Source organism: Anolis sagrei, chromosome X, assembly GCF_037176765.1.
Source record: "Anolis sagrei isolate rAnoSag1 chromosome X, rAnoSag1.mat, whole genome shotgun sequence".
Taxonomy (NCBI): Eukaryota; Metazoa; Chordata; class Lepidosauria; order Squamata; family Dactyloidae; genus Anolis; species Anolis sagrei.
Window position 1 is genome coordinate 69,302,886 of NC_090034.1, and position 13,279 is coordinate 69,316,164.

A 13,279-nucleotide genomic window follows, 5' to 3' on the forward strand; every position below is an offset into this window, starting at 1 on the left:
AGAGAAGCATATGAGAAGCTCGGCCTGTCACTGAACATCGAGAATACCAAAGTGCTCTTCCAGCAGTCACCAATCTCTCTCCAATGCCAGAAATACAGCTTAATGGTGTAACATTCGAAAATGTTGACCATTTCCGCTACCTTGGCAGGTACCTCTCCACCAAAGTCAACACTTACACCGAAATACAACACCGGCTGAGCTCTGCGACTCCAGCATTTTTCCAAATGAAGCAGAGAGTGTTTGAGGGCCAGGACATCCATAGGGATACCAAGATGCTTGTTTATAAAGCCTGTGTGGAAGGGTCCTAAGTAATGTTTGTGGACTCAGCTCCCCAAAATCTTTTTTATTGCACATCAACTGTGTGGGAGGCGGCCCAGAGGGCAGGTGGGACACTGGTAGATGATATTTCTATCATCATCTGACCAACCACCTAACTCCCAAGTGACCCTGTACAAGTCACAAACTATATAAGCCTCCGAAAACCCCATGGTACGCCTTTAGATGATACATCAAAAAATGGCCTGAAGGCATACACAGCAACAACTGAGCAACCATTGAGGTTGTGACAAGGAAATGTAACAAAGGTCCTGTTACTGATTGTTGCAGCCTTACTGGAAGCCAGGAGGAAATAGGAACATCATGTCCCCACTCCCTGATCACTGGGAGACAGGATTTCCTTGTCTCCACATGTTTGATTCCTGGTAAAATAGGTTTCGGAGGTAGGTACAATGATGGTAATAGTCTGACAATTGTGCCTATATTATTATTAATTTACTCTATTTGTATCCTGCCTTTCTCTACCCCAAAGGGGACTGAAGGTGGCTTGACATATGGCAACTATTTATTGTTTGTGTTTTTGGTTTTATTTTATATAATTATTGTCTGGGCTTGGCTTCATGTAAGCCGCTTCGAGTCCTCATTGGGGAGATGGTGGTGGGGTATAAATAAAGGTTGTTGTTGTTGTTGTTGTTGTTGTTGTTGTTGTTGTTGTTGTTATTTGATGAACATTGACCTTGAGTTTTGGAGTTGTAGTTTACCTACATCCAGAGAGCACTGTGGACTCAAACAATGATGTATTTGGACCAAACTTGGCATGAATACTCAATATGACTCAATGTGAACAGTGGTGGAGTTTGGGGGAAATGGACCTTGACATTTGGGAGTTGTAGTTTCTGGGATTTATAGTTCACCTACAATCAAAGAGCATTCCGAACTTCACCAATAATAGAATTGGGACAACTTACTTACTTACTTACTTAGGTGATCCCTCGTTTTCCAAGGATGATTGTCTTCCAATATTCTTGTGGGTCCATATGTGGCTGTGGAGCCCTATTCTTGATCTGCATCTTCTTCCGCAGTGAGGGCATTGGTTTCCAGGTGGAAGGCGTTCTCGGTCGGGGTTGGCTTGACGCACCTTCCTCTTGGCATGCTTCTCCCTTTCGCCCTCTATTCATGCCTCTTCAAATTCTGCAGCACTGCTGGTCACAGCTGACCTCCAGCTGGAGCAGTCAAGGGCCAGGGCTTCCCAGTTCTCAGTGTCTATGCCAGAGTTTTTAAGGTTGGCCTATCTTTAAATGTCTTTTCCTGTCCACCAGCATTCTGTTGTCCGTTCTTGAGTTCGGAGTAGAGCAACTGCTTTGGGAGACAGTGGTCGGGCATCCGGACTACGTGGCCGGTCCAGCGGAGTTGATGGCGGAGGACCATCACTTCAATGCTAGTGGTCTTTGCTTCTTCCAGCATGCTGACGTTTGTCCGCCTGTCTTCCCAAGAGATTTGCAGGATTTTCCAGAGGCAGCGCTAATGGAATCGTTCCAGGAGTTGCATGTGACATCTGTAGACAGTCCACGTCTCACAAGCATATAGCAGGGTTGGGAGGACAATAGCTTTATAAACAAGCACCTTGGTATCCCTACGGATGTCCCGGTCCTCAAAAACTCTCTGCTTTATTCGGAAAAATGCTGCGCTTGCAGAGCTCAGGCGGTGTTGTATTTCGGTGTCAATGTTGACTTTGGTGGAGAGGTGGCTGCCAAGGTAGCGGAAATGATCAACATTTTCTAATGCTACACCATTAAGCTGTATCACTGGCATTGGAGAGGGGTTGGCTGGTGTCTGCTGGAACAGCACCTTGGTTTTTTCAATGTTCAATGGCAGGCCGAGCTTCTCATATGCTTCTGCAAAGGTGTTTAGAGTGGCTTGTAGATCTTCTTCTGAATGGGCACAGACGATGTTGTCATCAGCATACTGGAGTGCTATAACAGATGTTGTTGTAACCTTGGTTTTGGCTTTCAGTCTGCTGAGGTTAAATAGCTTGCCATCTGTCCGATAGATGATTTCCACTCCGGTGGGAAGCTTCCCACACAGAACCCCCATGCCTTGAAGGGACTTGTTGCCATGAACCTCCCTTCCACCTTTCCCGCACATGCACACCATGCTGCCATGCACTGAGCATGCCTGCTCTCCCCTCTCTGCTTGTAGTCTCAGAAACAGTCCTCGTCTTGTACAAGAGGTTGACCAATCACATCAGAGGAGGGCTTTTGGTGCGAGGATTCACTGTCTGTTTACAAAAAGGAAGATAAGGACAGGTGGAGGGGTGTTCAGTTTTCTCTGCCAAAGGGGTTCCTAAGACCATCAGGAATGTTTCCTGATGGCCTTTGGTGACCCCTCTCAAACCCCCTTGCAACCCCCCCCCCCAAGGGCCTTGACCCCCAGGTTGGGAAATACTGATCTAGAATTTTTAGGAAGAAATGATGACCCAGGATTCTGTAGGATGCATGCAACTTTGAAAGTTTTGTAATTGTATTGTGTGAAAGAGGCCTCTGGAGTTAGGCCAGAATAATGGTATGAATATTGACTCCAGACAAGTCCTGCTTTTCATTCAATCCTAGGCTATCTGGATTTACTCTAGAACAGGGGTCCTCAAACGTTTTAAACAGAGGGCCTGGTCACAGTCCCTCAAACTGTTGGAGGGCCAGATTATAATTTGAAAAAAAAAAACATGAATGAATTCCAATGCACACTGTACACATCTTATTTGTAATGCAAAAAACACTTAAAAACAATATAATAATTAAAATGGAGAAGACGTTTAACAAATATAAACTTAATTCATTGCCCGACTTACCGGGCAAGGCCTGTTGCGGGGGGGGGGGGGGGTGCCCATCCCTCTGGCCATGTTGGTAGCAGGGGCTTCTCCTTCCCAGAAGCCCCTGCATGGCGGGAAGTTTCCTGCCACTGGATCAGCTGGCCAACCAGCGGCCAGCCCCACCCAGCTCCTGGCATTGGCCAGGGGCTGGTTGCACCCTGTGCCCAGCAGCCTTAAATAGGAAGGCACCCAGGGGACGAGCCAAGATTTGAACATCCTGCAGGCTCAAAAATCAGAACTTTGGGCCCCAATAGCATTGGCGTGCTCGGGTGTCCGGGAATCAGGCGTTTTTATTGGTTGCAGGTAACCAGGGTTGGCAGCACGGGGCGTGGTGGCCCACCACCCCCCTTTTTGTGACATGTGGCATGAGCCCTGGATCTGGTTCTGCCCCTCCCCTACTGGCTGGGGAGGGAACATCTGGTGGTTTCCAGGGGTGCCGTGTCTCGTGGCGGTGCCAATGGGCCCCCTGTTGGATTCATCAGGTATCGGTCAGCAGTGGGCTGATCAATCTTGATCCAGAACCCATGCCTAGCAGCCAACCCTGTGTTCCTGTAATTAATCAATTAAGTTGTGGCCATTTTTACTCCATCTATGTGTCATCTCTGGTCCTGCGGGCGGGAGGGGTCGCCCATCCACATGCAAATTCATTGCCCGACTTACCAGGCAAGGCCTGTTGCAGTGGGGGGTGCCCATCCCTCTGGCCATGTTGGTAGCAGGGGCTTCTCCTTCCCAGAAGCCCTTGCGTGGCGGGAAGTTTCCCGCCACTGGATCTGCTGGCCAACCAGCGGCCAGCCCCACCCAGCCCCTGGCATTGGCCAGGGGCTGGTTGCACCCTGTGCCCAGCAGCCTTAAATAGGCTGTGCAGGGCCTAGCAGGTACCAGGCCTGCTTCGAGTTGTCCTCCCACCCACCCTGCATGTTCATGTTTTTGTTCAGTGTTGCAGTTGTTGTTCATTATCTGTTCATCACAACTCCGGTGGGCATGTGGCATGGGCCCTGGATCTGGTTCTGCCCCTCCCCTACTGTCCAGGGAGGGAACATCCGGTGGTTTCCAGGGGTGCCGTGTCTCGTGCATTCTGCCAGTGGGCCCCTGTTGGACTCATCAGGTATCGGTCAGCACCGGGCTGATCAATCTTGATCCAGAACCCATGCCTAGCAGCCAACCCTGTGTTCCTGTAATTAATAAATTAAGTTGTGGCCATTTTTACTCCATCTATGTGTCCGCGTCATCTCTGGTTCTGCGGGCGGGAGGAGCGTTGCCCATCCACATGCAATTAGTATTTCAATGGGAAGTGTGGACCTGCTTTTGGCTGATGAGATAGGATTCTTGTTGTTGTGTGCTTTCAAGTTGTTTCAGACTTAGGCTGACCCTGAGCGAGGGCGGGTAAATGAACTTGGAGGGCCGTATCCGGCCCCCCGGGCCTTAGTTTGAGGACCCCTGCTCTAGAACTTCATTGCAAGGGCCCTGACACTCTTCCTTGGGAAGAGTTGAACTACTCTTGAAAAGCTCCCAACATTTGATTCCAGCTCTCTGCCTCCACCAGCCTTGGCAGCAAACAAGCAATGCAGGGTATGCTAGGAAGTGGCTTGTAAAAGCCAGCTCCACCCCTGGGATGCTCCTTTTGGATATTTCTCCTCCTCCACCACCACCTCATCCTCCTCCTCATTCTGGAGTGCCGGGAGGAGCCCTAAAAGCTTGATGGCTCTGAACTGAGGAGGAGAGAGTGTCAATGCCGCACATGGAAGGAGCAGACAGAGGAAGGGTCTGTAAGGAAGACAGGACTCCCATCAGGTAAACATTCTTGCCAGGGTGAGATGACAAGGAAAGGGGATCATGTCTTTGAACCCTTCTGTTGAGGAAAAGGAGAGGTGAAATCCTTCCCTGTCTCATGGGAAACAACTTAGATATATTGTTGGAGGAAAGTGGGAGTAGGAAACAGGAGAGGAACAAGGATATATGTGAGCCAAAACTCATCAAAGCTGAGCTGTGGAGTCTTTCTCAATGCCAGTTCTCAGTTTCACACTGAGTAAAAAAAATCTACCCTGGGAAGGTTTCTTACGCTGAATCAACAGATTTGACTACTATCATACGTTTGTGGGGATGGGGACAAGGCTCTGCAGACTCAAAAGAGGCAAGTTAGAGACATGCCAGAGCCTGACTGTTGCTTTCCCTGAAATTGAGCCAAATGTGTGAAAGTATCAATTTGCAAAAAAGGGAAACACCTGGAATTTTGTAGGACCAAAAGTATGCAAAAATGAGAAGAGGTATTGGGGAGGGTTGGGTCTGTAGAGTCTATATGTGTGTGAGAGAGAAAGAGTGAGAGAGCAAGAAGAGAGGGAGAAAGGAGAATGAAAGAGAAAAAAGGAAGATAGAAAGCTAGGGAAAGCATGTGAAAAAGATTAGTAAGTTTTCTCATCCTATATTAGAAACTTTTTTTTTGTATCAGAAGCAACTTGAGAAACTGCAAGTCGCTTCTGGTGTGAGTGAATTGGCCGTCTGTGAAGACGTTGCCCAGAGGAAGCCCAGATGTTTTGATGTTTTGCCATCCTTGTGGGAGGCTTCTCTTATGTCCCTGCATAGGGAGCTGGAGCTGACAAAGGGATTGGAATCGCTGACCTATAGGTCAGCAGTCCTGCTGGCACAAGGGTTTAACCCACTGCACCACCAGGGGCTTGAGAAGCTGAGAAACTGCAAGTCGCTTCTGGTGTGAAAAAATTGGCTGTCTGTGAAGACGTTGCCCAGAGAAAGTCCAGATGTTTTGATGTTTTGCCATCCTTGTGGGAGGCTTCTCTCATGTCCCCGCATTGGGAGCTGGAGCTGACAAAGTGAGCTCAACCTGCTCTCCCTGGATTCAAATCACTGACCTGTCAGTCAGCAATCCTGCTGGCACAAGGGTTTAACCCACTGCGCCACCAGGGGCTTGAGGAACTGCAAGTTGCTTCTAGTGTGAGAGAATTGGCCATCTGCAAGGACGTTGCCCAGGGAATGCCCAGATATTTTGATGTTTTGCCATCCTTGTGGGAGGCTTCTCTTATGTCCCCGCATGGGGAGCTGGAGCTGACAAAGGGATTAGAATCATTGACCTCTAGGTCAGCAGTCCTGCTGGCACAAGGATTTAACCCACTGAGCCACCAGGGGCTTGAGAAGCCGAGAAACTGCAAGTCGCTTCTGGTGTGAGAAAATTGGCCGTCTGCGAGGACGTTGCCCAGGGGATGCCCGGATGTTTTGATGTTTTTCCATCCTTGTGGGAGGCTTCTCTCATGTTCCTGCATGGGGAGCTGCAGCAGACAGAGGGAGCTCATCTGCATTCTCTCTGGATTCAAACCTTCGGGTCAGCAACCCAACCTTCAGGTTAGCAGCCCTGCCAACACAAGGGTTTAACCCAAGGGTCCTCAAACGAAGACCTGGGGGCCAAATACGGCCCTCCAAGGTCATTTACCCGGCCCTCACTCAGGTTCAACCTAAGTCTGAAACGACTTGAAAACACACAACAACAACAATCCTATCTCATCAGCCAAAAGCAGGTCCACACTTCCCATTGAAATACTAATAAGTTTATATTTGTTAAGATTGTTCTTCATTTTAATTACTGTATTGTTTTTAAGTGTTTTTTTGCACTACAAATAAGATATGTGCAGTTTAATCTGGCCCTCCAACAGTTTGATAATTATAATCTGGCCCTCCAACAGTTTGAGGGACTGTGACCTGGCCCTCTGTTTAAAAAGTTTGAGGACCCCTGGTTTAACCCATTGCATCACTAGGGGCTCCATTAGAAACAATGTCATGACACAAGACACTGTAGTGGGGAAAACTGTCAAATATCACATTTTTCATTTGTATTTGACCAAGCAGATTAGACCCTTTTTCCTATCATCAGCAGCAAAAGAGGGCAAAACATCTTATTTGTGTCCCAAACATCAGCCTTTATTGTTAGTCCCAATTACCATAAAGCCATTGGGTCAATTGCCTGGACCTGTTTGTTGGCTCACCAATCTGCAGTTGACCCTATGGGTCTACTCTAAATTGAGATACAAGAAGAGGATCCCAAACTTAGAATTTTACATGCACAATCCTTGCATTTTATGGGGGGAAATTGGGATTTTTTTCCCCCCACAAAATGTCACATTTTCACAAAAAGCTTCTCAGATGGATTGAAAAATGTCAGAAGCTCAATATTGGGGAGAACAAGTGTTGTTTTTGTTATTGTATACAAAAAAATAATAAGTAAAATTCACAATCCAGATTGGTAGAGGCATAGGAAAAAAGAACAAATTTGGGGGACATGTTGCATATTCATCATACATTCAGATGAAGCAGACCCTACCAAAACTTTGCTTCCATATCTCTCTTTATTGTCATTGTCACTCTGTAGCTAGCAGAGGTGAGAAAGCCTGACAGTTCCAAGGATGGCAGTTCCAAGAGACACAAAATAGGCTTCATCAGCATCGTAACTACAACAGAAATTGTCATATATCCTCTTCTCATTGGGAAGTAGCTTGAAGGACTTGTTCCCTATTTTATTTTAAAATTGCCACTCTATTTCACTAGTCAGCATATTTGCACACAAATCCCAGTAGATGAACATTGTTATGTCTCACACTTGGAATACTGTGTCCAATTCTGGGCACCACAATTGAAGAGAGACATTGACAAGCTGGAATGTGTCCAGAGGAGGGTGGCTCAAATAATCAAGAGTCTGGAGAACAAGCCCTATGAGGAGTGGCTTAAAGAGCTGGGCATGTTTAGCCTGCAAAAGAGAAGACTGAGAGGAGACATGATGAGGGCCATGTATAAATATGTGAGGGGAAGTCATAGAGAGGAGGGAGCAGGCTTGTTTTCTGCTGCCTTGGAGACTAGGACGTAGAGCAATGGCTTCAAACTACAAGAGAGGAGATTCCACCTGAACATGAGGAAGAACTTCCTGACTGTGAGACTTGTTCAGCAGTGGAACTCTCCACCTCGGAGTATGGTGGAGGCTCTTTCTTTGGAGGCTATTAAACAGAGGCTGGATGGCCATCTGTCGGGTGTGCTTTGAATGTGATTTTCCTGCTTCTTGGAAGGGGGTTGGACTGGATGGCCCACGAAGTCTCTTCCCACTCTATGATTCTATAATTCTAACATGAAATTCAATTTATTTATTTATTTATTTATTTATTTATTTATTTAGTACTAGCCGTCCCCTGCCACACGTTGCTGCGGCCCACATAGGGGTTCTGTGTGGGAGGTTTGGCCCAATTCTATCATTAGTGGGGTTCATAATGTTCTGTGATTGTAGGTGAACTATAAATCCCAGCAACTACAACTCCCAAATGTCAAGATTTTATTTTCCCCAAACTCCACCAGTGTCCACATTTGGGCATATTGAGTATTCGTGTAGAGTTTGGTCCAGATCCATCACTGTTTGAGTCCACAGTGATCTCGGGATATAGGTGAACTACAACTCCAAAACCAAAGGACACTTCCCACCAAACCCTTACAGTATTTTCTGTTGGTTATGGGAGAACTGTGTGCCAAGTTTGGTTCAATTCCATCGTTGGTGGGGTTCAGAATACTCGTTGATTGTAGGTGAACTATAAATCCCAGAAACTACAACTCCCAAATGACAAAATCATTTTTTTTGAGTGAAGGACATACATTGGGTTGTTCGGTGTCTTGTGTCCAAATTTGGTGTCAATTCGTCCAGTGGTTTTTGAGTTCTGTTAATCCCACAAACGAACATTACATTTTTATTTATATAGACTAGCTGTCCCCTGCCATGCGTTGCTGTGGCCCACATGGGGGTTCTGTGTGGGAGGTTTGCCCCAATTCTATCATTGGTGTGGTTGAGAATGCTCTGTGATTGTAGGTGAACTATAAATCCCAGCAACTACAACTCCCAGATGACAAAATCAATTTTTTTGAGTGAAGGACATACATTGGGTTGTTAGGTATCTTGTGTCCAAATTTGGTGTCAATTCGTCCAGTGGTTTTTGAGTTCTGTTAATCCCACAAACGAACATTACATTTTTATTTATATAGATAATCAACAGTAGATTTTGGAACAGGGCTGGTCAACAGCAGAGTTTGACTGGAAAATAGTTATGGAGAGATACAAAGATACACACAACATGCCAAACATTCTTTTGTGTATGCACATTTAACAACAACTTTCTGTGATTTTCAACCTCTATTGCAGTTTGGAGAGCATGGCAGTTCATTTGAAGCTAATTTTCCCAGGTTTCTAGTGATAAGCTAATGGATACTTAGAGAGGTTGTTATAGTCAGATGGTTTAAATCTGATGAAAGATTCATTATATCCTCAAAGTGTGGTTGGACCACACCTCCCTTCAGTCCTAGCAGCATAAGCCAATGGTGATGAATGCTGGGAATTGCAATCCAACCATCTCCTGGTTTATTCTTTATAGGAGGGGGAATTGGACTGAGTTCAAGCACACTTGCCATTTCTCTGTGAGTGGACAGCTGGGCTCATTCTTCTGGACATTGCTGCATTTCTGCATTGGCAATTAAATTTAGTTGTTGAACATTATGTGGCAGCCAAGAGCTAAAGTGTCATTTGACAAACAAAACTGTCATTTGGCAAATAAGTTGGCAATTAAAACCCAGAAGCCAAAGCCATGCCTGCACTGTGCGAAGTCATCTAATAGAGCTCCTCTTTAAAGATAAACGCTGGTATTTGGTTGTGCAGTTATCGATTCATAATATTTATTTTATTTATTTATTAATGCACTTGTATACCGCTAATATCTCAGCCTAAATCAGCGACTCATTGTGGTTTACAACACTTAAAAAACAACAATATTCAGATTAAAAGCATAAAACACATATACAGTACACAGTATTGGGCCACCAATACAGACCAATGCATCTCTTAACTAAAATCATAATCCAATTTCGTTGTCTGTGATTGCCAGTCCTTGATCATCAACTTCATCGCACCGGATTAGCCGAATGCTTGTTCAAACATCCATGTCTTCAGTCTTTTTCGAAATACCATCAGCGAGGAGGCTGATCTTATCTCTATAGGGAGGGCATTCCAAAGCCGCGGGGCCACCACAGAAAAGGCCCTGTCTCTCGTTCCCGCCAGCCGCACCTGTGAAGCAGGTGGGATGGAGAGCAGGGCCTCTCCCGAAGATCTTAGGGTCCTGGTGGGCTGATAGGCCGAGATACGTTCGGATAGATATGTTGGGCCAGAACCGTTTAGGGCTTTAAAGGCCAACGCCAGCACTTTGAATTGGGCCCGGTAGTAGATCGGCAGCCAGTGGAGCTGGTACAGCAGAGGAGTTGTATGCTCCCTGCGCCCTGCTCCTGTTAGTACCATGGCTGCCGCCCGTTGGACTAGTTGGAGCTTCCGAGCCGTCTTCAAAGGCAACCCCACGTAGAGAGCGTTGCAGTAGTCAAGACGGGATGTAACCAGAGCGTGGACTACCGTGGCCAAGTCAGACTTCCCAAGGTACGGTCACAGTTGGCACACGGGTTTTAACTGTGCGAATGCTCCCCTGGTCACCGCCGAAACCTGGGGATCCAGGCTCAGCGATGAGTCCAGGATCACACCCAAACTGCGAACCTGTGTCTTCAGGGGGAGTGCGACCCCGTCTAACACAGGCTGTAACCCTATACCCTGTTCGGCCTTGCGACTGACCAGGAGTACCTCTGTCATAACCTAGTGTATTTGTGGCCTGTGTATTCAGGAAAAGTTCATGGTCTTACTGTAAACCTACATGAATGCCATCTCAGCCTATCTTGAGACCCAGCTGTTGTGATGAAGGCTTGATGAAAATACATAATTCACATATTGGAAAATATATATTTGATGTAACCATATTAGAAATGCGTAACCGCATTTCCATCTACGAACCCACGCGTTCTCTTCGGTCATCGGGAGAGGTCCTGCTCGTGATCCCACCAGCGTCGCAGGCGCGCTTGGTGGGGACGCGGGACAGGGCCTTCTCCGTAGTGGCCCCCCAACTCTGGAACACCCTCCCCAAAGACATTAGACAGGCCCCTTCATTGGCTATCTTCAGAAAGAACTTAAAAACCTGGCTTTTCCGATGCGCCTTCCCAGATTAGGAAATCTCCACTACCGAGTCCCACAAGCACTTTACCAGAACCAATGATTGCTGCACATCGCACATCGCACTTGCCCTAGTAACCCTCTATACACCTCCTGTCAAATCAGCACTTTTAATCCCTGTACCCACCTTTTGGCCCGGCCCAGTTTTATTGTGTTTTAATGTACTGTGCTTGTTGTTTATTTTGCTTTAATTTGTTTTAATTGTTTGATTTGCTTGATTGTATTGTTATGTTGTATTGTTGTGGCCTCGGCCTGTTGTAAGCCACATCGAATCCTCTGGGAGATGCTAGTGGGGTACAAATAAAGTTTAATAATAATAATAATAATAATAATAATAAATAAGAGTTAGAAAATATATAAGAGAAATGTATGTATGTATGCATGGCCTTCACTTCACTTGACTTCTTAAAAGCTGCAAAATTAGAGAGGCCAGCATCTAGGAAAAGGAATGTCTAGAGGCCTGGCATATTTCAAGAGGCCCATCTCGGTACCAGGCTTATCATAAGACCAATGAGGTGTCCATTAAAAGGTTTCAGGAAGACCTTATCTTAGGATGGATGGAGACTCTTGCTATCAGGTCAAGTAGACATTCTGGCGATGGTGCTCATTAATAGCAACTCTTCAGATAGGGATGCTAATGAGGATTGACAAGGTGTTGAGTTTGAAAATATGCTATTGAAGTCAATGTAAAAGTAGAATTTTGTGACGCACATTGTGATGTCGGTATGATGCATGCATAATTATTTTAAAAGATATATAAACCAAGGATTTCCTTTGTTCTGAACCCTTCTTTCCTGGCTTACCAGGAGGGTCCATATCCGGTTGGTGCCAACCGAGAATAAAGCCGTGCTTTTCAGTTATCAGGATCTCTCTTTGTCTCTTTTCCTCAAACCTTCTCCCTGCCATTTCAGTTGGAGTGGGCAAAGGATATGTATTTGGGTTTTGTGTATGTGTGTATATGTGTCAGGAGTGACTTGAGAAACTGCAAGTCACTTCTGGAGTGAGATAATTTGTCCATCTGCAAGGACATTGCCCAGGGGTTGCCCAGATGTTTGATGTTTTACCATCTTTGAGGGAGGCTTCTCTCATGTCCCCACATAGGGAGCTGGAGATGATAGAGGGAGCTCATCCATGCTCTTCCTAGATTTGAACCACTTGTCCTGCTAGCACAAGTGTTAGACCCATTGCGCCACCGGGGGCTCTATTTAGTTTCCAATAAGGATGCAAGAAGGTATTGCCACTCATGTCCAGCAGCAAGCAAAGCTATATCAATCAGAAGCAAGAATCATGGAATCATAGAGTTGGAAGAGACCTTATGGGCCATCCAGTTCAACCCCCTACCAAGAAGCGGAAAATTGCATTCAAAGCACCCCCAACAGATGGCCATCCAGCCTCTGTTTAAAAGCTTCCAAAGAAGGAGTCTCTACCACACTCTGTGGCAGAGAGTTCCACTACTGAACAGCTCTCACAATCAGGAAGTTCTTCTTTGCTCCCTCCTCCTTATGACTTCTTCTCACATATTTATACATAGCTATCATATCTCCTCTCAGCCTTCTCTTCTTCAGGCTAAACATGCCCAGCTCTTTAAGCCGCTCCTCATAGGGCTTGTTCTCCAGACCCTTGATCATTTTAGTCGCCCTCCTCTGGACACATTCCAGCTTGTCAATATCTCTCTTCAGTTGTGGTCCCCAGAATTGGGCACACTATTCCAGGTGTCCAGATCCTTATTGTACATCTTTGTCATAGCCTAGGTCACTGGAGGGGAGGGGAATAACACCCTCCTTATCCCCCATTTGGAAGGTGAATGGACTTTCTTTACCCTATCTAAAGTGGGTTGAGAGGGATCAGACCAGGAGACATTATGAAATGTTATCCATGTAATTATGTAGCCAATCTACAATACATTTGACTGCATCCAAAGATGGTATAGCTGATAGGGATGATGAGGATTTCAGCCCAATACCCAAATGTCTATGTTTTCAATCCCACCCCCCCACCCCAAAAAAATTACTTATATATTTGCATTGCCACCACATACGTATATATGTTCCTGATTCTCGGCATCC

The 13,279-nt window shown here is 46.1% G+C and overlaps 1 protein-coding gene across 1 annotated transcript in view; it reads left to right on the forward strand.

Annotated features, from left to right (window-relative positions):
* The first annotated feature begins 4,783 nt into the window (after nt 1-4,783).
* LOC132780799 (gap junction beta-5 protein-like) overlaps nt 4,784-13,279 on the forward strand; it is a 41,479-nt gene continuing 32,983 nt past the window's right edge. The window contains exon 1 of the mRNA XM_060784590.2: nt 4,784-4,933. The gene's annotated coding sequence lies outside the window, so the exon portion shown is untranslated. The remainder of the gene's footprint in view (nt 4,934-13,279) is intronic.